This window comes from Elephas maximus, chromosome 1 (genome assembly GCF_024166365.1).
Source record: "Elephas maximus indicus isolate mEleMax1 chromosome 1, mEleMax1 primary haplotype, whole genome shotgun sequence".
Classification (NCBI taxonomy): Eukaryota; Metazoa; Chordata; class Mammalia; order Proboscidea; family Elephantidae; genus Elephas; species Elephas maximus.
This window is the reverse complement of record NC_064819.1, coordinates 83,670,305-83,696,268: the sequence shown is the minus strand read 5'-3', so window position 1 is coordinate 83,696,268 and position 25,964 is coordinate 83,670,305. Positions and strand designations below refer to the sequence as shown.

Genomic DNA, 25,964 nt, shown 5'->3' with positions numbered 1-25,964 from the left:
AGAAAGGGGGGAAAAGAAGAACTGGATCTCAACAGAATCACTTCAAACACCAAAACAAAAGCATGCATGTTTACAGGCAGTTTACCTTGGCTCCCATTTGTATTACTATTAAGAGACAGAAAGAGAGAAAAAGAGGTGAGGAAGGACATTGCCAACAGTTTTCTTTAGTGTTTTGTGTTTTCTGGGTCAAAAGTCTGAGCAGAGGCAGAGGAGCCCATCTTATGCCCACGATTTCTCTATGTGTGTTCTGTCTAAATATGAGAGATAGATGGCTGTAAGTTCCAAGTCTTTTTAGGTGAAGGAGTGGCTTGGATCCTGGACAAGGGAACGAAGACTGTAAGGGAATTAGAAGCCTTCCTAATATGCAAGGATAAAAAATAACTAGAATCAGCACACTCCCAATTGATACTCCATAATATCAGTTTTCCTATATTTTCTCACTCATTCCCTTTTCCTGCTTATTTCAATCTTTAAATAAAACATTTACTGGAAATCGCAGTTAACATCAAAAGGAGGTACACGTATGTGAAGAAGCAGGGAAAGGTTTTTCTGTCAAAAAGGAAAATAGGTACATGTAGTTTCCGACTTACATCGTATTTGAATTATAATGAACAATCTTACCACCTGTCCTTTTTTTTTTTTTGTACATCTTGTCATCAGTAATATCTCCTATGTACCTGTTATTTATGTTATCATTCTCATACCAACCCCGCAAAATAAATAAAGATCAAATTTTTCAAAATACTCCATCCTGTAGGGTCGCTATGAGTCAGAATTGACTTGAAGGCAGGGGGTTTGGTTTTGGTTTTTTGGTTTGCTCTGGAAGCTGGTGAACGGGAATTGAGCTGTTTGGTGGCATGGTTATGATTATGTTGTAGGAAGAGCCCCCTGGTGGCTAGGAGCAGTATGGTTTTCTGGGGGTAAGGACTGGAAACTGAGAGTAGCCAGGGTGAGAGCTCTGAGGGCCTGGGCTGTTTGGTTATACAATTTATTTAGTAAACCTTATTGAGCACCTACTATGTGCCATGCCTTGTTTAGGCAATTGGAGTGTATATTCACATGGGTGAACAAAAAAAATAGTGGTAACATTTTTTTCCAGAGGGGTTGATTGATACGCAAATAAATCACAGCATTTGCTGTTTGTAATTATGACAGCGTTTTTTTTTAAATTGTCTTAAGTATTATATGTAAAAAAAAAAATTCCATTTTAAGGTGTTTTACATGTACAATTTAGTGACACTGATCATGCTTATTATGTTGCTCAACCATCTATCAATTTTAAAATTTTCCCATCACCCTTTAACGAGAAGCTCAGTATCCCCTCTGCAGTGAGTCTTCCACCCACCCCGGTAACCACTGATAAACTTAGGTCTCTATACACTTGCCGGTTGTAGATATTTCGTATAAGTGAGGTCAGAATAATTCTCTCATGGCAAACTTTTGAGGAAACTCAAGAGGACAAGAAAAGCTTATTGTATTTACTTCTATTTTTGCTTACCATACTCTTTCTTCCTTCCCGATATTCCAAAATTCCATCCTTTATTATTTCCTTCTTTTCTGGAAAACAGACTTTAACCATTCTTTTAGGGTAGTTCTTCTGGTGGCAAACTCTCTTAACTTTCCTCTGACTGAGAATGTCTTGCTTTCTCCTTCATTCCAAAAGAATTTTTTGTTTTTTCTGGATTGACAATTCTTGTCTTTCAGCACTTGAAAAATGTGCCTCTTCATTCTGGCCTCCGTGGTTTTTGATGTGATATCCACTCTCATTCAAATTGTTTTTTTCCCAAAAAGTAAGGTGCCATTTCTCTTACTCCTTTCAAGGTCTCTTTTTGTTTGCTTTGCTTTTAGAGTTCAGAAGTTTTGATTAGGTTTCCAACCACCACCCTCACTGCCATTCAACTGACAGGTGCTTTTCCTCCAAAAACCACATAAAAACCCAAATCTCCAGGTCAGCAGACTATAGAGTTTCAGACTTAGGTATTCCAGTGTTTAGAAAAGGACTTCACAAGGCTGTCTCTTAGGGCTGGCAAATTCATCATGTAAACATTCCATGGGGCAAAAAGTAAACAGTGTTTCAATCAGTGTACAAGCAGAACTATACAAACCTCTTTCTGTGCTCAGTGAAAGGCATTACATATTTTCTAGCTCCCCAAATCCAAAATATCCCTGAATCCTGCCTTTTTCTTTCTCCTTGCTATCTCTGCTTTTTGTCATCCCTATCTTTTTCCTCTGAATTACTGAAAGCTTTGCATTTCTACCTAGAGTGGGACAAAGCAGACTGTGGCTAGGGAAAGTGCTATCGTTTCTTTTTCCATTATGATTCTCTTCATATTCCTGTAGAGCAAAGAGAGGGGAGAGAGGAGTGAAGAAGCAAAGCTTCTATCAGAAGTAACTAGGGCAAAATGAAAGGCTTCAGCCTAAGAGAAATAATTAGATTAATATAAAGATTGCCTAAACAGGGACTTGACCCCTGGACATTGAGATGAAAACTCCAATGCTATACCAACTGAGTTACACAGGCCCTTTTCTGTGTTTTTTTTTTTTGTGTGTGTGTGTGTGTGTGGGGGTGTTTTTTTCTGGAGCCTGTCTTTTTTGGTTAATTTATGGAAGTTCCAATCCACCAGCCACGGCTTGGAAATCCTATGGGGCCCTTCTACTCTGTCCTTTAGGTTCTCTATAAGTTGGAATTGATGACAACAGGTTTGCTTTTTTGGTTATATGTGACCAGTTGCTTTCATATTGAGTGTTTTCAAATAGCTTTTCTTGAATTCTCTTCATTGCCAAGAAGATTTTGTTCGAAAGAGACGTTGTCATCTCTCAGATCATTTCCTTTTTTCTCTCTTTGCCTTGTATCACTTTAGATTTTTGGAACCAGAATGGCTTCCCCTAGAAAAGCACTGCCAAGTTTCTGACCATACTGGTGAAGGACTTCATTACTTGCCAAGTGTTGTGATTTTATCCCAGTTTCTCATTTCCCTCTATGCACCTATTTTTCTGGAAGCAACACTCATGCTACTCTTTGTATCCCTCTGCACTGTCTTGTACATCATCCTTGCAGTCTTGGGAAGCAGAGGAGAAAGGAGTTGAAAGAGAGAATTTGAAGATGAAGGGAACATTCCATAAAGGTGGGTAAACAAGGCAGCCTAGTTTAATCCTCTACATCTCTAGGTTTGCTTTTCTTCATGAAGCACTTCCCTATCAAGTGTGAGCCACTTCTTCTTCTCATTTTTTCTCCCCCTTCTCCACCTTTTTCTTCTTCTTCTCTTCCCTCTTTCTGTCTTTATTCACTGTTTGCTGCCCACATCCAAGGAAAAAGGATAATTACCTTGATGAAGAAATGTACCTTAGAACATACTACCTAGAATATGATCCAAGACAGTTCGTTCCTTTTGACCTACACTTGGAGAAAATAAGGTACAGGGAATCTGGGAACAAACAAAAGGGAAGACTTTTGGTGAGAAGAAAAGATTAACCTCTCTGGGAAGGAAAGACTAAGCCTGTCATGGAAAAAGAGTATTGTTTATTTCTGCAAATATCTCGGCAATTCTAAGAATGGAAGACTGTGAAAATTGAGAGAATTTGTAATTGCTTTTCTTTAGGAATTTATGTATTTCTCATCTCTCCTACCCTACGAATATATAAGGCATCGATTGGGGATCTGCCAATTGGACCAGTGCTCCAGGGACCAATTTAGAATCCATAGCCCTGGGTGGTGTAGTGGTTAAGTGTTATGGCTGCCAAACAAATGGTCAGCAGTTCAAATCCACCAGGCCTCCTTGGAAACTCTAGGGGGCAGTTCTACTCTGTCTTATAGGGTCGCTATGAGTCAGAATCAACGCTCCGGCCGTGGGTTTGGTTTTTGGTTTAACCCTGGGCCACCTGCATATCGGGTGATTCTTCTACTTGTTGGTAGAGAATCAAGTTGTTAAAGCCTATGTTATGAATGGATTATAATAAAATATTTTCCTGGCATTAAATGCAGGCATTTCCGACAAGGTGTACTATTGTTTAGGCTTCCAGACCTTTCTCCCTCAAGTAATGCCACCTTATTTTTAAGACAGGAAAGGTCTAAATATAGCATTTTTTTTATGGCTCCCCCTTTCCTCGTGCTGTCATCTGCACGCCTTTATTTCAGAGTTCAGTTCTTGGCTCATGTTTCTCTACCCAAATGCACCATTATTATCAGTGACTAGAGGAGAGTGCCTTTCAAGAAATATGTCATTTCTTATAATCTCACAATTTACTAATTCTAAGTAATTGTGATCTTCACGGGTTTCAGCTGCTATTTGATTTCTGTTTTGAATGTGGTTGAAGTTTCTTCCTTTTGCAAAGTGAAAAGTTTGAAAACAAACCCAATGCTCCCTAACAACATTTTCACTTTTAGGTTTGGACTACTTCTTTAGTGTATTGCTCCAGTGGCCTGATGGACAACGCCTCTGATTCTGGATCAGAAGACTGAAAGTTTGAGTCCCTTCTTGGTGCCTTGTTTCTGGTTTGGCAAGCAGTAGAAGCCCCTTGAATTGACCTCCAATGGCCAGTGTTTATTTTAGGAAATGTAAGTAACTCAGATGTATCTGTGTATCCTTATCCTTCTCTCCCCTCCCTCTCCTCACACCCGCCCATAGCCCTTTGGCTGCATGCATCTCCCTCAGGAATCTGATGTGATATTAAATGACCACCTTATGACGTTATATAAAGTTCTAAAGAGAAGGAACTGGAATTCTGTTGGCATATGTAAGAAATGTACTTGCCAGTACTCTTGTGATTTTAATTCAGCTGGGTGTATGTGTGTGGTGTGGGGTGTTTTCTACAACATGGTGTTTGAAAACCCTTAGTGAAAGTCCTTTTATGATTAACCAGAATAATCGCTCAGCAAACCATGCAACTCATCTGCTTTTTATAATTCCCAACGTTTCCGTTCTTTTCTCCTTTCGAAAACACTTTTTGCGTATTCGTATGGAAATAAACACATTGTTTGATGGATTATGTTTCCCCATTTCTACTCCAGAATAAGAAGCCCTTCACACTAATGTGCTCAATAACCCTCTGTTCCCCATTACAGTGTCACTAAGAACAACACAGAAAAAGAAGGACTGAAAGAGGAGAGAAAGAACAGTCTCGATCATTTCTTTAGGAATTTCCTTAGTTTTCTGAGTAGTGTTTGGAGCGTGGGACAGCCTGAGGTTACCAAGCAGAGAAGCTTCTTCCTGTTTTACCTTCCATTCTTGGCACTCCTCCTCTACCAACCCATCCATAGTCTTCAAAAATTGGAAAACACTTTTCAGACGTGGATGGCAACAGACCTCACAGAATTTCAGGTTTGTGAGTAGGTAATATTGCATGAGATTTACATTTACAAACGTACAAGTCCTGTAAACAATACTTTCAGGTATAACTAAACTGGCACCCCGCGCCCCCTCCCTCACCCGGTAGCCGAAATAGCTCAGTTGGGAGAGCGTTAGACTGAAGATCTAAAGGTCCCTGGTTCAATCCCGGGTTTCGGCAGTTCTGTTGACATATGCATAATTATTATTATCTTTTTTTTTTTTTTAATAACAGTTGCATTCCAAGGCTTTAGGATTCTAATAAAAACTAACTGTAAATAAAGTTAAGCAAAAACTTGTACGGAAGGAGGGCGCAGCTCAGTGGTAGACCGCATGCTTTGTATGTAAGAGGTTTAGGGATGGATCCCCAGCACGTCCAGAGTTTTCCTCTGTTTAAACACTGTTTAAAGTCATTCTTTCAGGAAAGAAAGAGCCCCCGGGTCGTCCACTAGTTGAGAACTGGGCTACCAACCAAAGGGCAACTGGCAGATTCTAGGAAACACTATGGAGCAGTTTTATCTTGTCCTATATTGTTCCTATGCGTCGGAATCCACTCAACAGCAACAGTTTTATTTAATTTTTCCCCTGAAGGAATACCGATGTAGTTCTCCTAATATTTTCCATATCATTCCTGCACACATACAAAGGAAAAATATAACCCGGTGGATTCCCTTGAGTGCTCTTCCATTCACAGGCTGTGAGCCTCTACATCCCCTAATTTGACTGTGACAACCCAAGGAAGACGTTAATAAAGAAAAGAAATGAAGAACCGGATCCCAACGGAATCACTTGAAACACCAGGCAGAAAAGCCTGCACGTTAACAGGTGGTTCACTTTGGCTCCCATTTGTACTATCATTAAAGAGGCAGACAGGCAGAAAAAGGGATGGGGGAAGGGTCCCCCGGAAAGTTTTCTTTAGTTCACTGTGTTTTCTGGGACAAAGGATGGAGCAAAAGCAGAGAAGCCCCCTTAATGCCCACGGATTTCTGTACCGGTGCTCCGTCTAAAAATGAGAGATGGACGGCTGTAGGCCCTGAGTCTTTTTAGATGAGCGAGCGGCGTGGACTCTGGGCAAGGTAACGAAGACTGTCAGGGAATTAGAAGCTTTCCTAATACGAAAGGAGAAGAAATAACTAGAACTAACACATTCCCAATTGATATTCCATAATATCAATTTTCCTGTATTTCCTTACTCCATTTTCCTCCTTATTTTAAATCTTTAAATAAAACTTTTACTGGGAACCTCAGTTAACATCAAAAAGAGGTAGACCCATGTGAAGAAGCAGGGAAAGATTTTTCTATAAAAACGGAAAATAGATACAGGTAGTTTCCGACTTAGGCCATATTTGAGTTACAATGAACCACACTTAAGACCCTCATGTTTTTTTTGGCTGTCCATCTTGTCGTTAGTAGTATGTTCTGCATACAATCTTTGTTATGTTATCGTTCGCATGCCAAGCACGCAAAATAAGTAAAGAACGAATTTTTTAAAATATTGACAAAGAAGGCAACAATAAGGAAAACTTAAAAAAAAAAAAAAGATATTCGAGTAACTTGAGAATTGCCTTGGGACACTGGCCTTAGTGGGGGACTACTACAAATAAAGGGTGAACGTGTCACAGGTATGCTGAACACTTCCTCTGTAAAGAACAGCAGCCGACTCTGTTCCTTCACAGTCAATCTTATCACATCTGCTTTGTATGACCAGTAAAGTTCCAGGAATTTCTAGTGCACTGCTGCTAACTTTCTAATGCATTATGGATTGAAAAATGCCTGTATTTCGGTATGTATTTCTGTTGAGTCAGAGCATCTTTAGGAAGACACAGAATTTGATGTTTGCTCCCACCACTGCCTTCTGGGATGTCATTATTTCTCAATTTTCTTCCCCCTCAAAAATATCCATAGCAGATAGTCAGGAGAGAGACTGCTTGGCTTCCAAGTCTGATTGGCCTCAAGTTGGTCATGTTCCTGGGGTCAATTATTTATTTATTTTAGGAAGGATTTTATCAACAGAGGTAACGTGATCATTTCATGTGTTATCTCCTTTTCCTGTTATCCACTTGTTCTCTCCAGGCACTTTAGGAACACGGTAGGAAAAATTGAAAGGAGAGTTTGGGGAGGGTAATACTGGCTTGTACAATGAACTAGGAAGTATTCCCTCCTCTTTTATTTTCTGGAAACGATTGTGGATAGTCTGTGTTAACTCTTTCAATATTTGTTGCAATATTCTAATTAATCTTTCTGGGCCTGGTGATTCTTTTATTGGGTGGAGGTGTTTTAAAATTGCTAAATCATATATCCTTAATATAGTGCTATTCAAAATACATATTCATATTGAGTGAGTAGTGGCAGTTTGAGTTTCTTGATCAACTGGTCCATTTCAACTATGTTGTCAAAATCATCTGTGTGGCATTGATTATACTATTTCCTTACTGTTCTTTCCTTGTCTGTAGTCTATAATGATATCCCCTCTTTCATTCCTGATTCTGACACTTTGGGTTGTCCCCCCTTTTTTTGGTTGCTTTTTTTTGTTTTCAGTCTTCCTAGAGGTCTGTTAATTTTCTTCATCTTTTCAGAGAACCTACTTATTGTTTCACTGATTTTCTTTATTTTGTTTACTTTGAATTTAATTTATTTCTGCTCTTATTTTTACTATTTCCTTTGTTCTGCTTGTTTTGAGTTTATTTTGCTCTTCTGTACCCCTCTTTTTTAAAAATTTTTAGATTCTTGAAGATAGAGTGTAGATAATTGATATGAAGCTTTTTTCTTCTGCATGCATTTAGTGCTATAAAATTCTTAGTACTGCTTCAGGGTGTCCCATAAATTTTGACATGCTGTGTTTTTATTTTTATATTCTTGAGACTTCCTCTTTGACTTATAGATTGTATAGAAGTGCGTGGCTTAGTTTGCAACTTGCAAAATATGCTTTATGTTTCTGTGACTGATTTTTAGTTTGATTCCATTGTGGTCAGAGAACCCACTCTGTATGATTCAATTCTTTTAAATTCGTTGAGGTTGTTTGGTGGCCAGGAGTATATGCTCTATCTTGATACACGTTCCTTGGGGGGTTGAAAGAATGTGCATTCTGCTCTTGTTTGGTGAAGTTTTATATAAATGTTGATTAGGTCTGTTGACTGATGGAGTTTTTTAGTCCTTGTATATGTTTGTTGATTTTCTGTTTCGTTGCTTTTCAATTATTTAGAGATAGGTGTCGAAGTCTCCAACGATAATTGTGGATTTTCCTCCATCTCCTTTTGATTCAATCAGTTTTTTTTTCCACATAGTTCTCACCTCTGTTATTTGGTGCATATACATTTAACCCTTCTATTCAGGTAGTCCCAATTGTCTCATGTTAGTGTCACAAAGAAACACACAACTGTTTTTTTTTCCCCATCATTAGTAATACGTAATATAGTGTGTAATTTGTTACTGTCACCATATCTATAAGATTGTATGTAATTTTTCCAACCTCCCAAGGCAAATGAAGCTTGGATTTATAAAGATACTACTAATAATAATGAAAACTGAAAAGAAGAGAAGAGGTATTTGACTTACAGCAGAACCAACTTAGGAAGGAATCGTTAGAACGGAACCCTGTTGTAAGTTGGTGACTTCTTGTTCCTTTTGGTGGATCGATCCTTTTATCATTAAGTGGTATCTATCTCTGTCCTTATTCACTTTTTTTCTGAAGCTTTCATTATTTGATGTAAATATAGCCAATTGAGTTTTCTTTTCGTTAATGTTTGCATGATATATCTTTTCAAAAATTCTCTTAGATTTCTACCTGACCATATAGTTACATATATGCAATGAGTTCCTTGTAGACAACTTATACAGGCAGTTCCCACGTTACAAAAGTCTGACTTCAGGACAACTGCTTTTGCCCTTTAATGGTAGGTAAATTTGCCCTAACTTTGAAATAATTGAGCCAACCCTACTCCACCAAATTGTTCATCACAACCACTGTTACATGCTGCATGACAGCTTTTAAATCATTGAAAAGGCTTCCAGCCTTTCTTGCAGTAAAGGAAGGCTAAATAAGAAACATATGTGCTTGCTTTGACTTTTCTACAAATTAAAACAAAACAAAAAATTTTTTATTGTGCTTTAAATGAAAGCTTAGAAATCAAGTCAGTCTCTCATACAAAAATTTATATACATCTTGCTATATACGCCTAGTCACTCTCCCCTAATGAGACAGCACACTTCTTCTCTCTACCCTGTATTTCCGTGTCTATTCAGCCAGCTTCTCTCGCCCTCTGCCTTCTCATCTTCCCTCCAGACAGGAGCTGCCCACATAGTCTCATGTGTCTACTTGATCCAAGAAGCTCACTCCTCACCAGTATCATTTTCTATCTTGTACTCCAGTCCAATCCCTGTCTGAAAAGTTGGCTTTGGGAATGGTTCTTATGTTGGGATAACAGAAGGACCATGACCCCTGGGATCCTTCTAGTCTCGGTCAGACCATTAAGTCTGGTCTTTTTAGGAGAATTTGAGGTCTGCATCCCACTTCTCTCCTGTTCCTTCAGGGATTCTCTGTTGTTTTCCTTGTCAGGAAAGTCATCGGTTATAGCCGGGCACCATCTAGTTCTTCTGGTCTCAGGCTGATGTTTATCTACAGATCTGAATTAAAGAATTAAACACAGAGTTAGGAATGGCTACTATTTCTTTTTCAAGGCTGCTTTTCTTCAGATTCCTGTAGAGCAAAGAGTGAAAAGAGAGGAGTGAAGAAACAGAGCTTCTAAGAGGAGTACTTAGGGTAAAATGAAGGGCTTCTATGTAAGAAAAATAATGAAGAGTAAATAAAATCCCCTGAAAAGGGACTTGAATCCTGTACCCTGAGATTAAAAGTCTGATGCTGTACCTACTGAGCTCACAGACCAGCTTATGTATGTTTTCTTGAGCATAACTTTTAGGTTTCTATACTGCAGTTGCAATCCTCTAGCCACTCTTTGGTTCCCCTCTAGGGTCCGTTCTTCTCTGTCCTACAGGTTCTCTGTGAGTCGGAATCGACTTGATGGCAACGGGTTTGGTTTTTGGTTATATGTGGCTAATTGGTTTCATACTTCATGTGTTCAGATAGTTCTCTTGAATTCTCTTTGTTGCCAAGAATACTTTGTTTGAAAGAGGTGCTGTCTTCAGTTAGATCATTTCCCTTCCTTCTCTCTTTCCTTGTATCTCCTGAGATTTTAACGACCCATACAGAAAGCACTGCTGGGTTTCTGAGCATACAGCTAGATGTGAAGGACTTCATTACTTGCCAAATGTGCTGATTTGTCCCTTTGCTTCTTATTCCCCACCCGCACTTACTTTTCTGGAAGCAACACGAATGCTACTCTTCTTCATATCCCTCTGCATTGTCTTGTACATTTTTCTTGCAGCCTTGAGAAACAGGAGAAAAGAGTTGGAGAGAATTTGAAGACTTATGAACTTATACCGTAATGATGGGGATGTCAAGGAGCCTGGGTTTAATCTTCTAAATCTCTGTGCTTACCTTTCTTAATGATGCAATTTGTCTACCAATGTGAGCCACTCCTTCTCACTTTCTTTCTCCTCTTCCTCTTCCTTTTCTTTCTTCTCTTCCTTCTTCCTGTCTTTATTCACTGTTTGCTGCCACACCCAAAGGAAGAGGAGAATCATCCTGATGAATTAATGTACATTAGGACATACCATCTCGAGTATGATCCAAGATAGTTCATGAGTCTTGATCTAAAACTTGAGAAAATACTGTACAGGGAATCTGGGAACAAATGGGGAAGTTTTGGTGTGAAGGAGACTAGCCTCTATGAGGAGGAAAGACAGAGTATGTCTTCTGGGAAAAGAGTGTTGTTTATTTCTGAAGAAAACTCTGTGCTTCCAAGAAACCAAGGCTATGTGAAAACTGAGAGAATTTGCAATTGCTGTACTTTAGGAATTTGTGGATTTATTCGCTCCTTCCCTATGAATATATAAGGCATAGTTGGGGTTGGGTCACACAAAATTGCTTGGAGTCATTTGTGAATCAATAGAAAAAGAGCTAACTTTTAAGCAAAATACCTAAGAGTTAGCATTTCAATAAGAGAAGTGCCCTTCCAAGGTATTTTGGTTCTCCTCTCCTCACATGAAGTAGTTTGGAAGTCACCAAATTGCACATCGGACCACTGGCAAACTCACCAAGGGAGGTTTGGGACCCACTACCTTGTTCCACCTCCGTATCAGGTGATAGAGGATCAAGTTGTTAAAATCTATGCTATGAATGAATTCTGATAAAATATTTTGCTGGTGTTAAAAATAGGCACTTCTGACAAGAGGAGCTCTTGTCTGAGATTCCAGACCTTTCTCCTTGGAGGAATGCCATCTTATCTTTGAGACAGGAAAGGCCTGAACATACCAACCTCTGGAACTCCCTCTCCTCATGCTGTCATCTGCACATCTGTATTGAAGAGTTTACTTCTTGACTTGTATTTCTCCATCCAAAAGCATCATTATCATCTGTGACTTAGAGAAGAGTGCCATCGAAGAAATACGTCACTTTTGATCACAGCACAGTTTATTAATTCTATGTAATTGTTTTCAGTGGTTTCAGCTGTTAGTTGATTCCTTTTTGAATGGTGTTAAATTTTCTTCCAATTTCAAAGTTCAACATTTGAAAATGGAAACCGAAGACTATGGAAATTTGAAGGCTTCCTAAAACAAAAGTACAAGAAAGGGCAGAATCAACACATTCCCAATTGATAATCCATAATATCAATTTTCTTGTATTTCCTCCTTATTTTAAGTCTTTAATACAAAATCCACTGGAAACCTCTGTTAACATCAAAAGGAGGTAGATAGATGTGAATAAGCAGGGAAAGGTTTTTCTCCCAAAATGGAATACAGATCCAAGTATTTACGACTTAGGCCGTATTTAAGTTAAAGTGAACTACACTTACCATCACCCTTTTTTCTACATCTGATCGTTAGTAATATGTCCTACACATAAGGTTGCTTATGTTTATCATTGTCGTGCTAACTCTGCAAAATAAATAAAGATCGAATTCTTTAAAATATTAGCAAGAAATTGCAACAGTAATACAAACTAAAAACAAAAAGAGAGATATTTGAATTAAGAATCGACTTGGGTCACCGTCATTAGTGGGGGACTACTACAAATAAAAGGTGACTGGGTCATGGGTGGTGGTGTAGAGGTTAAGAGCTACATCTGCGAACCAAAAGAACAGCAGTTAGAGTCCACCAGCACTCCTCGGAAACACTGCAGGGCAGTTCTACTCTGTCCTACAGGATCCTTATGGGTAGGAATCGAATCCATGGCAGCGAATTTTTGTATTTGTTTTTTGGGGATCACAGGTATGCTTCCTTTATAAAGAAGATAGGCAGCCTCTCTTCCTTCACAGTCAATCTGATCACATCTGCTTTGTATGACCAAGAAACTTTTCAGAATTTCTGGTCCATTGGTTGTACCTTTTGAAGATTTCGAATGCTTAATGGTTTCAAAACTACCTCTAAGACTGTATTTCCTTGAATCAAAGGTCTTTGGAAGACAGAAAGAGATGTTTGTTCCCAGCTCTCCAGTCTGTCCCTTTATCAAGCTGGGATGCCTTTACTTCTCGATTTTCTCTTTCAACACAAAAATACACAGGAGTTACTCAGGAGAGAGACTGTCTGGCTTGTAATTTTAACTGGCCACATGTTGGTTGTGTTTCTGAGGTCAAATATTTATCCTTTAGGATGTATTTTATGCACAGAGGCAATGTGGTCATTCCATGTATTCGCTCTTTTTTTTTTTTTTCTGTTATCCATGTGTTCTCTCTAGACCCTTTAAGCAAACACGAGTATGTTTTCCACAGTGAGTATTGCACAGGGGAGCAAGGAATGGGGAGAAATTAGGGTGCTGTGAGCAGAATTACAAGTTCAAGGCCCAACTCTAGATCCACTGAATCCGTGGTTCAAGCCCTCCAAGTAATACAGATGCCAAAACTTCAGAAGCACTGCTGTGTACATTTGAGAAGGAAATGCTAAGGGCCAGGTGTGTGCTGAGGAGAAAGACTGGCTCCTGGGGTTTGCTGTCCATTCCCAAGTGGTTGCTCTATTTCCCTTACATGAAGATTTTCTCATCTTTTCAAGACCCCCAATAGATTAGTTGACTTTGGAGTTCACAGAAAACATCCCTTGTTTTTTCTGGATGAATTCACAATGGAAGCAAAGTGATGCTCTCTAGTCAAAAAACCTGAAGTCCAGTCAAGCTATTTGGGTGTCTGTTATACATTGAGTTGTGTCCCACCAAACAAGTGTGGTAAATCCTAACCTCTATGCCTGTGGTTACAATCACATTTTGAAATGGGTAGACTTTGTTATGTTCACGAGGCAGGATTAGTGTTGGGTATATCTGGAGTCAACCATTCAGAAGATATAAACGGAGCAATTAAGCAAGCAGAGATGGCATAAGATAGATGCCATGGCACATGGAGATCTCCAAGGAACCAGGGAACAAAAGCTGAAGAGAAAAGGAACTTCCCCCAGAGCTGACACAGAGAGGAAGCCATCCTCTAGAGCTAGTGTCCTATAAAACTTATAAAAAAAAATAAAAATCTTTATAGCCTCTGTTAATTAATGGTGTTCACTTGTGGTATTTCTCTTATAGCAGCACTAGATAAGTAAGACAGAGTAGTGGTCCTCAATTTGAAATCCAAGCTAAAAAGGCTGCAAGTTCCAAAACAGAGACTGTAATCTTTATCTCTGTCCTCACAGAAAGACTTGGCAGTCTGGACCCTGCTGCTTCTCCAGGTGCCACAGTGTGATTAGGCCAATCTTCTGGTCTAGGATCAAGTTGTTAAACCTATAACATAAGGGAATTGCAACTATTCTTGGCATTAGGCAGGCCTGTGATCTGAAAGAGGCTTCTTTGTGGCTAACAGGCCATTCCTCTTCCTCCTTGGAGGAAATTGTGCCGCTACACACTTTCTTCTTTATGCCCCCATATGCATTCTTGTTTCCTAAGCCACTGCTTTCTTTCTCTTGGACTCTTGTAAGGAACTTCAGTTGTATGGCAACCTTGGCTTTCCGGATTCTTCACTCTTCCAAGAACCAGATGTAAGCAGTATAGAAGTCCACTGCAAAAGTATGGGTGAGCTTTGTCCTAGCATAGAAACACCACAAAATTTAGTACAGCAAAAATAAAGTTTTATTTGGCATGTATGCAAAGACACAGAAGTAGGAAATGGACAAATATGCTGCTAGAGCCATGTCTATCCAAGTCAAAGAATATTATAGAAGAGTCAGAAATAAAAAAACAGACATGCATGCTGCCACAGCCATATCTGTTTGAGTCCAGGGAATGTTCCACAATGAACAGTATATAGTAACATTACAAAATGAGCAAAACCAAAAATTCACCCGCACTTTGAAATGATTCAACCAACCCTACTCCAACAAATTCTTCAGGACAATCACTTTTACATGCTGCATGCGCAGCTTTTGAATCGCTGAAAAGACTCCCAGCCTTTTTTGACCTAAAGGAAGGCTAAATAAGAACCATATGCACCTGTTTTGACGTATTTACAAATTCGACTTAAAGACACTGTCAGGAAGAGATCTGTTTCATAACCGGGGGAAGGCCTACGGCCATATGTTAGAATCCACTTGCCAATTTCTGTACTTTAATTGGTTTATTTAGAGCATTTACATTCAATGCAATTGTTGATTATTCCAGAGCTTAGGTTTGGCATTTTATTTTTTGTTTTCTGTTTGTATGTTCTCTCTCTTTATTTCTTTTTTTGCTGTTTTTTTATGGATTACTTGAACTTTTTACAAATTCATGTTAATTTATTGGGTTTTTGAGTGTATCTCTTTGCATAGATTTTTTTTCGTGGTAAAAGAGTATATATATATGTATGTATGTAAGTATGTGTGTATACATAAATCACAGTGTGTCATCATATTACCAGTTCAAATTAAGTGTAGCAACCTGCTTAGGCTGGCTTCTCTAGAGAAGCAAGACCAGTCAAGCATATAAAAATATATATGGAGAGAGGTAGTTACATCAAGGAAATGGCTCCTGTGGTTGTAGAGGCTGGAATGTCCAAAGGCTATGGGTTAGGGTAGAGACTTCTTCTGATTCACATAGCCATGGGCTGGCACAGCCAAGATTGGTAGGCCAGACAGCAGGGCTCTTCCTCACAGGCTTTGAAGACTGACAGATCCCAAGACCAGTAGGCAAGATGGCAGGTAAGCTGCTAGCTCAAGTCCAAAGAACCAGAAGTCAGAGGAACAGAAGCCAGCTGCAGGATCCAGAGGAAGCTAAAGCTTAAGATCCTTGCCAAAGAGTCCACCTATACTGGATGCAGGCCACATCCCCAAGGAAATCCTTTTCATCTGATTGGCTACTCATGGCAGATCCCATCATGCAGGCGATCACATATCAAATCTCATCATGGAAGTGATCACTTCATCATACAACTGCCAAACTACAAGGAAGCTGCCAAACCACTGAGAATCATGGACCAGCTAAGTTGACACCCAACCTTAATGATCACACAACCTTACTTCCCTTTTTGTGGGGAGGGAGTTTAATCTTCCACATCTCTATGCTTGCTCTTCTCAATGTTGCAACTTGCCTACAATGAATGAGTGACGACTCCTTCTATGCATTTTGTTTCTAATCTCCCTCCCCTTCTTTCTCCTTCTCTTCCTTTTTTATGCCTTATTCACTGTTTACTGCTTACATCCAAAGGAATAGGATAATTATCTTGATGACATTTGCACATTAGCATATCCATCCATAATATGATCTAAGAATGTTTGTGACTTTGACCTAAACCTGGAAAAATACTGTACAGGTAATCCAGGAACAAAAGGGAAGTTTTGGGATGAAGGAAGAACTAGCTATCTAGGGAGGAAAGATGGCATGGGAGATGGGATAAAACTATTGTTTATTTCTCACAAATAATTTGTCACTTCCAAGAAGCCAAGAGTATGTGAAAACAGAGAGGATATGTAATTGCTTTACTTTAGGAATTTGTGGATTTCTCATCTCTCCTCACTTACAAATATGAAATGCAGAGTTGGTGGTGGGTCCCACAAAATCACCTTGGATTGATTTGTCTGTCAATCCACAAGGAAGTTAGAGAAAAATTCTAAGGAAAATACCTAGGAGGTTAGCATTTCAATGACACAACCGTTCCTCCAAACTTTTTTGGCTCTCTTCTCCCTGCTTGAAGTAGCTTGGAAATCTCCAAACTGCACCTCAGACATCAGGACCACTCTCACAGGGAGGTTTGGGAGCCACAACCGTGACCCACCTGCATATCAGGTGATTCTTCTACTTGTTGGTACAGGATCAAGTTGTAAAAACCTACATAATGAATGGATTCTAATAAAATATTTTCCTGAGGTTAAAAGCTGGCATTTCTGACAAGGAGAGCTCCTGTTTGAGCTTGCAAGCTCCATGGGCCAGCACCATCTTATCTTTGAGACAGAAAAGATCTGATCATACCAGCCTATGGCACTCCCTCTCATGCTGTCATCAGTTCTCCTTTATTGCAGAGTTTAGTTATTGGCTCTTATTTTTCGACCCAAGTGCACCATTATTGTCACTGAATTAGACCAGTGAGCCCTCGAAGAAATATGTCACTTCTGTTTATCTCACAATCAGTTTATTAATTCTAAGTAATTCTGTTCAGAGCTTTCAGGTGATATTTGATTTCCTTTTTGAATGGTGTTAAATTTTCTTCCAATTACAAAGTTAAAAATTCGAAGACAGAAACTGAATGCTCCGTAGCAACTTTTTCACTTTGAGGTTTGGGCTACTTCTTTAGTGTATTGGTCACGTGGCCTGATGGATAGGCCTCTGATTCCGGATCAGAAGATAGAAGTTTCCAGTCCATACTTGTTCCCTTGTTTATTGTTGGGCAAGAAGTGGAAGCTTCTTGAATTGACATCCAGCGGTTGGCTCTAGAGTTCTTGCTGGAGCGGAGGGTTGGAGAATGGGTTGTGTCTCCTGTCAGAGATCAGTAAACAAACCAAAAACTCAAACCAAACCCGTTGCCATTGAGGTTTAGTCAATACCATAAAGATTAAACCTGTTGGGGTCCACTGCATTCCCATTCATAGTGATCCTGCAGGGCAGAGTAGAACTGCCCCATAAGGTTTCTAAGGTTGTAAATCTTTATGGAAGCCAACTATCCATCTTTCTCCCTCAGGATGGCTCTCGGGTTCCACCACAAACTGCTTTACCATTGTACCACCATGGCTCCACAAAGATGAACAGTTAACATTAAAGAGTTTCAAAAACAAAAAATGGGCCAAGTCTCAAGAAGACAATGAGCTAACTTATGTACCCACTAATTGCCATTCTACTAGATTTGGTCAATAATTTGTATTATGTCACTGGCAACAAACCACTAAATGCACTGTATAAAGAGTTGGTATTGACATTATAGTGACCCTGGTTTTCCTGGCTCACAGACTTGCTTTAGGAATGGGAGATGGTGGTCAAGAAAAAGATGTGACAAATAAAATAGCCCACTGTAAATGATGGAATAAGCTTCTCTGGAGAATGCTCGGTTTCAAAGGTCTTCTAAGGAAAAGTTAGAAATACGTGTGTGCGTGATGGTGATGTGGTTATTAAGCCTGAACCTGCTCTTGAAATCTGGACCCTCATTTAGAGTCTGTTGTACATCCATTGAGTTATCCTAGCTCAGGGATTCAACTTTTCCTGACAATTACTGTGAAATACTTCCTGGTGAAAACCCTGGTGACTTAGTCGTTAAGAGCTTTGGCTGCTAACCAAAAGCTCAACAGTTCGAATCCACCAGGCACTTCTTGGAAGCTCTGTGTGGCAGTTCTACTTTGTCCTATATGGTGGCTATGAGTTGGAATCGACTCAAGGGCAACAGGTTTGTTTTTTTTGGTTTTATTCTCTAGCCATTCTTTGTGTTATTTACTTTATAAGCAAAACCACTAATATTTGATAAAGTCAAGGCAAAATCTTCAGGCATGTCCCCCTTCTACATTAAGCATTGCTCCCTACCACCAGCAATGAAATTTCTTTCGGTTCTCTCAGAAGTCACCAAGATCTGGGCTTCTGTAGTACAAAGAAAAACACCTCATGTGTGCCCTTCAAAGTGTGCTGTTTATCCTGGGACCACAAGACCAGTTCTGAACTCTCATATCCAGAGTTTCAGATGAAAGGACCTGGAGTTTTCTGCAGAATAAATGATCTCAGCCCACTTTCCTTAGAGAGAGCCTTCTTACTACTTGTGAACTTAAAGGAAGCACAAGACAGACGGAGAGCTCAGAAATATTCCACCTCCTCGATGATCCGGAATCCTTTCATCCACACAGTTACAAGGTCCAAGCCCTCTTCCACACACTTCTCTCCTTTTTTCTTATCTGTGCAGCAGCCATCTATGTTCCTTCCCAGCATCTGCAGCCTCCATTTCTTTATCAGTGGACACATCACACTGCCCCTTCTACCCATTTTTCCCCTCCCACTTTCTTTGTGTTTACTGCCCCTCTTCTGGGGTGACGTTTCCCCAGGTTCCTTATTCCCCATTCAAATTTCTAGGCTAGTGGTTCCCAAACCTATCTGATGGTATGAATTACCTGGTGACAATTCTAAACTATATGCTCCACCTTATTTCAATCCAATCAGGAACTGGTAAGTGGACCTAGGGATCCATATTTTTATAACATTCTCAGGCTTTTATTCCCAAACTTTGGTGCCACTGAAATCCACACTATAGCACATATGACCCTTATGTCTTTGTGTTAGAGGCTCATTCGGGTTTATTATATTACCTTTTAATATCTTTCTGCCCCTGAAGACCAGTAGTCCAAATTCAGGGTGTCAAAAACTCATTGCCATCAAGTGAATTCTGACTCATAGTTGACTCATAATGACCCTATAGGACAGACTAGAACTGCCCCATAGGGCTTTCAAGGCTGTATGCTTTACAGGGGGAACGCTGATGGTGTTTAAGAGGTTGGGTGCTTGTTGGAACCCACCAGCAGCTCAGCTAGAGAAAGTTGCAGCAGTTTGCTTCCTTAAATACTTCCAGCCTTGGAAACCCTGTGGGGCAGTTCTACTCTTATCTTATAGGTTCACTGTGAGTCAGAATCCACTTGATCCAATGGGGGGTTTAATATTTATGGCAGCAGAGTGCCACATCTTTCTCCCCACAGTGGCTGGTGGGTTCCAACCACCAATCTTCTGGTTAGCTGCTGAGCGCTTAACCACTGTGACAGCAGGGCTATATTTTCATAGAGGCTTCAGGGGAAGATCCTTTTTTATTTCTTCCAGGTTCTTGTAAACACAGTTGTCCCTTGGTTTATATCCGTAGCATAACTCTGTGGCAGTCTTTTCTCTGTCTGTGTCTCTGTCTTTTCCCCTCTTTTGTAAGGATACCACTCAGATGGGATTAGGGCTCACACTAATCCAATATGATGTCACATCAAGTTAGCTGATCACATCTTCGAAGAACCGATTTCCAAACAAGATCACATTCACAGATACTGGGAGTTAGGGCTTCAACTTATCTTTTTGGGGGGTACACAACTGAATCCATAACACAGCTGTGTGTATATACCGGAGATTATTGAAACACTTCCCGATTAACCAACCTCTGGTTTATTTTTTTACTTTTTCTATTATAAAATTTAAAAAGATTAGGCATGATCATATTTCATCTTGTATTTTTACCCATGTGTATTTTGAATTGATTGCTAACAAAAGGCTTGCTGGTTGGGAGGATAAATGCAAATAATATTTTTCTAGCTACAGCTGTGTAAGTTTTGAATCTGTGCATATCACATAATAGAAGCTCAGTGAACGTATGTTGGAGAAAAAGAACTGGCATAATTTAATGCAAACTCATGAAAAGTTACTTAGGGCTTATCACGTTTGTTTTGGGAGTGAGAATCCTGGATTCACAAGTGGTTTTGATGAATAGAATCAGAACTTATAGTATAGTAAGTGAGGTAGAGAATTTAGGGGTGGGGTGATAGAGAGGAGACTGGTTTTCCATGGAGAGGAAAAAATCAAGGTCCTACTAGGACTGGAACCCAGGATCTGTTATTTACAAGAGAAGACTTTGAACCAATAAGCCATAGTGCTTGTACAAAGGCATGGCTTAGTACTGTTTTTCTCCTGTCTGATTAGACAAAATACTTTTGCTACAAAATCTACACAATCCAGACCAGTTTACTGTGAGAATACGGACAAACACAAGAAGACATTTTGCTCACTCACATGTGCTGTAGAACTACTAAAGCAGGAAAAGTTTCGAGCTGCTTGAGCATCAGTGCCAGTAATTCAATTAGTCCAAGGATAACCACCAGCAAAAGCAGAGGCAGCCCAATGGTTCCAAATGGGATACAGGTTTCAAAAAATCAACTTCGCTGTTTTTCGCCTCATCTTTTGTAATTTAGGCTCTTCATTAGGATGCCCTAAGTGAGGGTCTCTAACTGAAGGAATTCCACTGAGACTCAGACTGCCAAGTGATCATCACTTGCACTCACAAGAAGCAGTGATTTGGAGGGGAGGGAATGGAGGAGAAGAAAAGGCTGAGAGGGTTGAATTCAGGTACTGAATCTCCCTCAAAACCCTAGCTCCCCTAAGATCCCACAGGGGCAAAATCCAGCGCTATAATGACTCTAATCAGAAATCCAGAAGTGCAGAGCCTCTTGGGGGAAGGGAAGGGGAAGTGAGGCCTGCTGGCCACATGGGGTTCCTGGATCCAGGTACAGTCCTCCTAAAGTGAAGAGCCCTATGGCTCCTGCGAAACCCCACAATGCCTTCTACTCACCTAAGCCTGGTTTGAGGCACATTAGGTCACCCACTCATCTGGTTTCAATCCCGCACTTGCACCCTGCGGGGATCGCCCCACCCACCCATCCACCCTAGTTGCATGCCCCATCCTCTCAAAGCTCAGAGGGCTGGATCGGGTAGCTGTGAACGTGCCCGCAGCTCTGCGCCACAGAGAAGGTCCCGCGTGGGATTGTAGAAGGGCCGGGGAATTCGAAGTGAGGCTCCAGGGGCCCCGGGTCCCTAGGACTCGCGGGTACTGAAACGCCTGAGGGGATGAGTAAGGGAGGTCGACAGGGGAGGCGAGTTCCAGCGACCTCGCCCTAGTCTCCTTGGGGGTGTGAGAACTGGCAGAATGCATCCTCTCAGCTCCTGGGGAAGATGCCAAGGCACGGGTCAATTGCAAACTGATGTCTGCTCTGAGATCTGGGAAATAAGACCCTCCACACATGCAGCAAAAACTGGAAGATCTGTTGCCACAATAAGGAAACTCTCTCACAAATGCGTACCTTTACACACTCGCACACAACCATGACTGGATGTCCATGTGGGCGAGACGGGAGCTCCTCTGTTCTCTGGTTACGGACACAGAGAATAAAATCCCGCTGCCCACCCCCAACCCCCAGACACAGCTGACAAGAAGCTTCACCTCCGCCTGGTCACAGTCCCATCTGTGCGTACGCAGTGAGTTTTAATAATTTTCCGAAGATGAATTTTTTTTTCCTCTCCTGGAATTTGATGGATTTTTTTTTTTTTTTTAATTCGTCTGTCTTCGCGCTTGATGATATCCGGGTATCATAAGCACACAGCAAAGGAGGAAAACTCAAGTCTCCAGTGTCCCGGCTTGAACCGAATATCAAACTCTTCGCCGCTGGAAAAAATGTGAAAGTCTCATCCTTTACTCTCCCTCAACCTTCCCAGTCCCCCAGTTTCTCCTTGCATAGCAAACATAGTTTCTCGGAGATATTATTTCCTCCATTTTTTATACAAATAAGGAAATTGCAAACCATTGTAGGGCATTTTCACTTGAGGTATGGTGGAGTGATTTCCAAACCAATACAGAAAGAGCTTCTTTCTTGCTTGAGGGCATAGAATTCGTTTTTGGATGTTTCACAATATATATCTTGCCCATACAAACAAGCCCCAGTAAATAATATTCCTTATCTGACATGGCAAGTGGGCGTGAGTACTTTCTATTCATGGAATTGCTGAAGCAGTCTATGTGATAGTGTGATGGTAATTCTGTTGGATCTTGCCTAATATACATTCCCACCAGCATGCCACATGCCACAATGGTTTCCCACACTATTGCAACCACTTTGTATTAATATAATAATAATAATAATAGCAAACCTACTGTATTCTCTTGGATTGATTCTGGCTCACGGTGACCCCATGTGTTACAGGGTAGAACTGCTCCACAGGGTTTTCTTGGCTTTAACATTCACAGAGGCAGATTGTCAGGCCTTTCTTGCCTTTCTTTTGTGTGAGACTCTGTGGGTCCAAACCAGTAACCATTAGGTTAGCCCATAAAGATTTATCCTTTGGACACGAAATACCGTTCTTAGATATAAAGAATAGTCAGAAATGACAAGAGTCTCATTTTCTTTAATAGACCATAATCGATCTTAACCTACTATTAGGGAGATAGTTACTTTGCTTATGTTCTCCAAAGGCACCCTAGTTGAGAGCTCACTTATGTTCTCCAAGGGTGCCCTAGTTGAGAGCTTGGCTGCCAACCAAAAGTTCAAACCCCTGGATTTTTTATCGTCCAGTTAGAGGACTCGATCACAACGGGCTAAGTTTCTGGAAATTTCGTCCTCAGATAGATTCAATTTACAATAGTTTTGGCATCGGTGGGATTCCAACTGAATGGTCCCACAGAGACTGGAGCCTTAATCCAAGGCCTTAGACCTCTCAGACAGACTGCCATAATGCCCAGGACGTTTCAATCATATTTACCAAGACACAAGATTGTTATCCACCACCTTATTCTTTTCCTAGAATATTTCTACATGGTACTCATCCAAAACACCAACAAATAATAACTAAAACTTATTGGAAATTTAGTACCTGCCATGCATTGTCGTTACTTTTACTGTCATTCAGTCCTCTAAATTGCCACAGTGATAGGTGCTTTTTACTATGATTTCCATTTTCCTGATGAAGAATATGAGGAACAGAGATGTTAAGTAACTTGCTGAATGTCATCCAGCAGTAAGTGATGTTTAAAACGGTAGTGGGAGACTTCACTTTCAAACTGTTGCTTTAATGTTCATGGAGTTAGATTGCCAGGCCTTTCTTCTGCAGTGCCACTGTGTGGGTCCCAGCCACTAATCTTTAGGGTACTAGTTGAGTGCAAACCGTTTTTGTCACTAAGAGACCTTTATGTCGACATAACACAAACAAACGGAACAATCCAAACCAGTTGCAGTCAAGTGGATTCTTTGGGTAAATAACACTTTCAGATAGTATAGCATACAGTAAACAAGCCATTGTTCATCCACCTGATCTTACTTGGTCCAGTGGAGCCACCCAGAAATTGGAAAATAAATCGCTATTTAAGTTCCACGTGTAATTGATGTAGCAAAATGCAAACTTCAGATAAATGATGTTGGACTAACTAGGTAGCCGTCTAGGAAGATAAAAGTTTATATCAATATGTCATCGATGATACTTAAATTGAAAACACATATAAAATTTAAAGGTAAAAAAAGAAAAATAAAACACAATATAAGTACTGGAGAGATTACACAGCTTTGGGTAGAAAACCAATTTTTACACAAAACGTAGAAACAATGAACCTTGACATAACTCAGTACGTTAAAAAAATTCTGCCTGAATACACCTCCATTCTCTTAAAAAAAAAAAAACACAAGATGAGACAAAAAGAAACAACAACCAAAAATCCAAACAACCTACAAGAAGACTGGAAAAAAAAAAAAAAAAAAGAATACCTCGTGGAAAAAATATTTGTAATTTCCCTACTACATAATTGGGAAATATTAGTTTCCCTAACGTGTAATGTGCAATAGAGTAGGTTGGAAAGTCCGAAATGTGGGGGAAAAAAAAAAAAAAAAGATTCCTATTGGCTTATTTGTCCCTGAGTGGAGCAAACTATTAATTGGCTGGGATGTTAACTGAAAGAATGGAAGTTGGAGTCCACCCATAGGCACCTCAGAAGAAAACCCTGGTCATCTACTTTCAAAAAATCAGCCATCAAAAACCATATGGAATACTCACCTCCAAACACCCTGTCCAATGATGCTGCTATACGCAGCCTTCAACAGGCAGGCGAGTTGTTCATTTTTACTTAGCATTAGGTAATGAAATCAATCTGGCATTGAAGCGGACTTGAATTATTACCAATGGGTTTAGACTCTGAAAAGAAGTGCTATGTCACATGAGTCCATCTTCAGATTAAGCAAGAAAGCCAGAGGGGAAGGGCCACCACGGGTTCTCCAGGCTAATGGAGGAGAGCCACGTTGCCCCCAGAGGCTTCCAGTAGAGGAAAAAGAAGGAGAAACTGAAACCCAGCCCATTGGCCCTGCTTGTTTTATTATGTGGAAGCTTTTTCAGAGGCCCTGATTGTGTAATCAAAACCTTAGCAATTGGTAGGACTTCGTATTCGTTGCTGTTTTAAACTAGAAACTTCCGGCCCAGCTACTCCAAGCACAGAGCCTATGAAAAGAACGCTGTAAAAAAAAAAAAAAAAAAAAAAAAAAAAAAAACGAAAGGAAACCTTAGGGAGCACAGTTCAACTCTGATGTACCGGGAGTCTTCAGGAGTCAGAGCTGACTCCATGGCAACTGCATATTAGCTTGCTTATGCAAATAATATTCGGTGCAGGTAACCCCAGACTAACCCCAGGCTACTTGCCCGGGTAGGTAAAGGGAGCGCTGGCGCCATACCGGTTAAGTGCTATGGCTGCTCACCAAAAGCTTGGCAGTTCGAATCCAACAGGCGCTCCTTGGAAACTCCATGGTGGCAGTTCTACACTGTCCTATAGGGGCGCTATGAGCCGCAATCGACTCGGCGGCAATGGGATTGGTTTTTTGGGTTTGCGTAGGCAGAATCCGACGCAGGTGGAATGGGGAGGGGAGGTGGTGGAAGAGTTTCACCGTGTATAAAGTCTTACGTTTTTGTAATTTGGAAATATATGAGTTATATTTGTTTAAATATATAAACATTTTAAAAACCATAAAGATTTAATCCTTGGACACGAACTACTGCTCTTAGATTGATCTCAACCTATTATTAGGGAGATAAATGTCTTGCTTATGTTCTTCAAGGGCTCCCTGGTTGAGGGCTCGGCTGCCAAACAGAAGCCTAAATTCAGCAGCAGCTCCTTGGAAACTTTATGGGGCAGTTTCGCGCTGTGCTGTATAGGCTCGCTACGAGTCGGAAGTGACTGAATCAAAGCGGGTCAAGTTTTTGGTAATTTCGTTCTCTGATGGATTCCATTTCCAATAGAGTTGGCAGCGGTGGGATTCGAACCCACGTCCGCGCAGAGACTGGAACCTTAATGCAGCGCCTTGGACCGCTCGGCCACGCTACCATGCTACCAAGAAACTCTTAAATCATTATATTTAGAAAGATACAAGAGTGTTTTCCATGACGTTATACTTTTCCTAGAACATTTCTACACGGTACTGGTCCAAAACTGAAATTTATTGGAAATTTATTACGTGCCATGCACTTTCCTTACATTTACTGTCATTCAGTCCTATAAACTGCCTCAGTGATAGGTACTGTTACTATGATCTGCATTTTCCTGATGGAGATTAGGAGATACAGAGATAATGAGTAACCTGCTGAATGTCACCCGGCTGTAAGTGATGTTTAAAGCAGTAGTGGCA

The 25,964-nt window shown here is 40.4% G+C and overlaps 2 non-coding genes across 2 annotated transcripts; one reads left to right on the top strand and one right to left on the bottom strand.

The window, feature by feature from the left end:
* The first annotated feature begins 5,432 nt into the window (after window positions 1-5,432).
* Window positions 5,433-5,505, top strand: TRNAF-GAA (transfer RNA phenylalanine (anticodon GAA)). The gene has a single exon. It is a non-coding gene; the product is annotated as a tRNA-Phe (tRNA).
* A 20,076-nt stretch (window positions 5,506-25,581) lies between these two features.
* TRNAL-AAG (transfer RNA leucine (anticodon AAG)) lies at window positions 25,582-25,663 on the bottom strand. Its single transcript has one exon. It is a non-coding gene; the product is annotated as a tRNA-Leu (tRNA).
* Window positions 25,664-25,964: the final 301 nt, after the last annotated feature.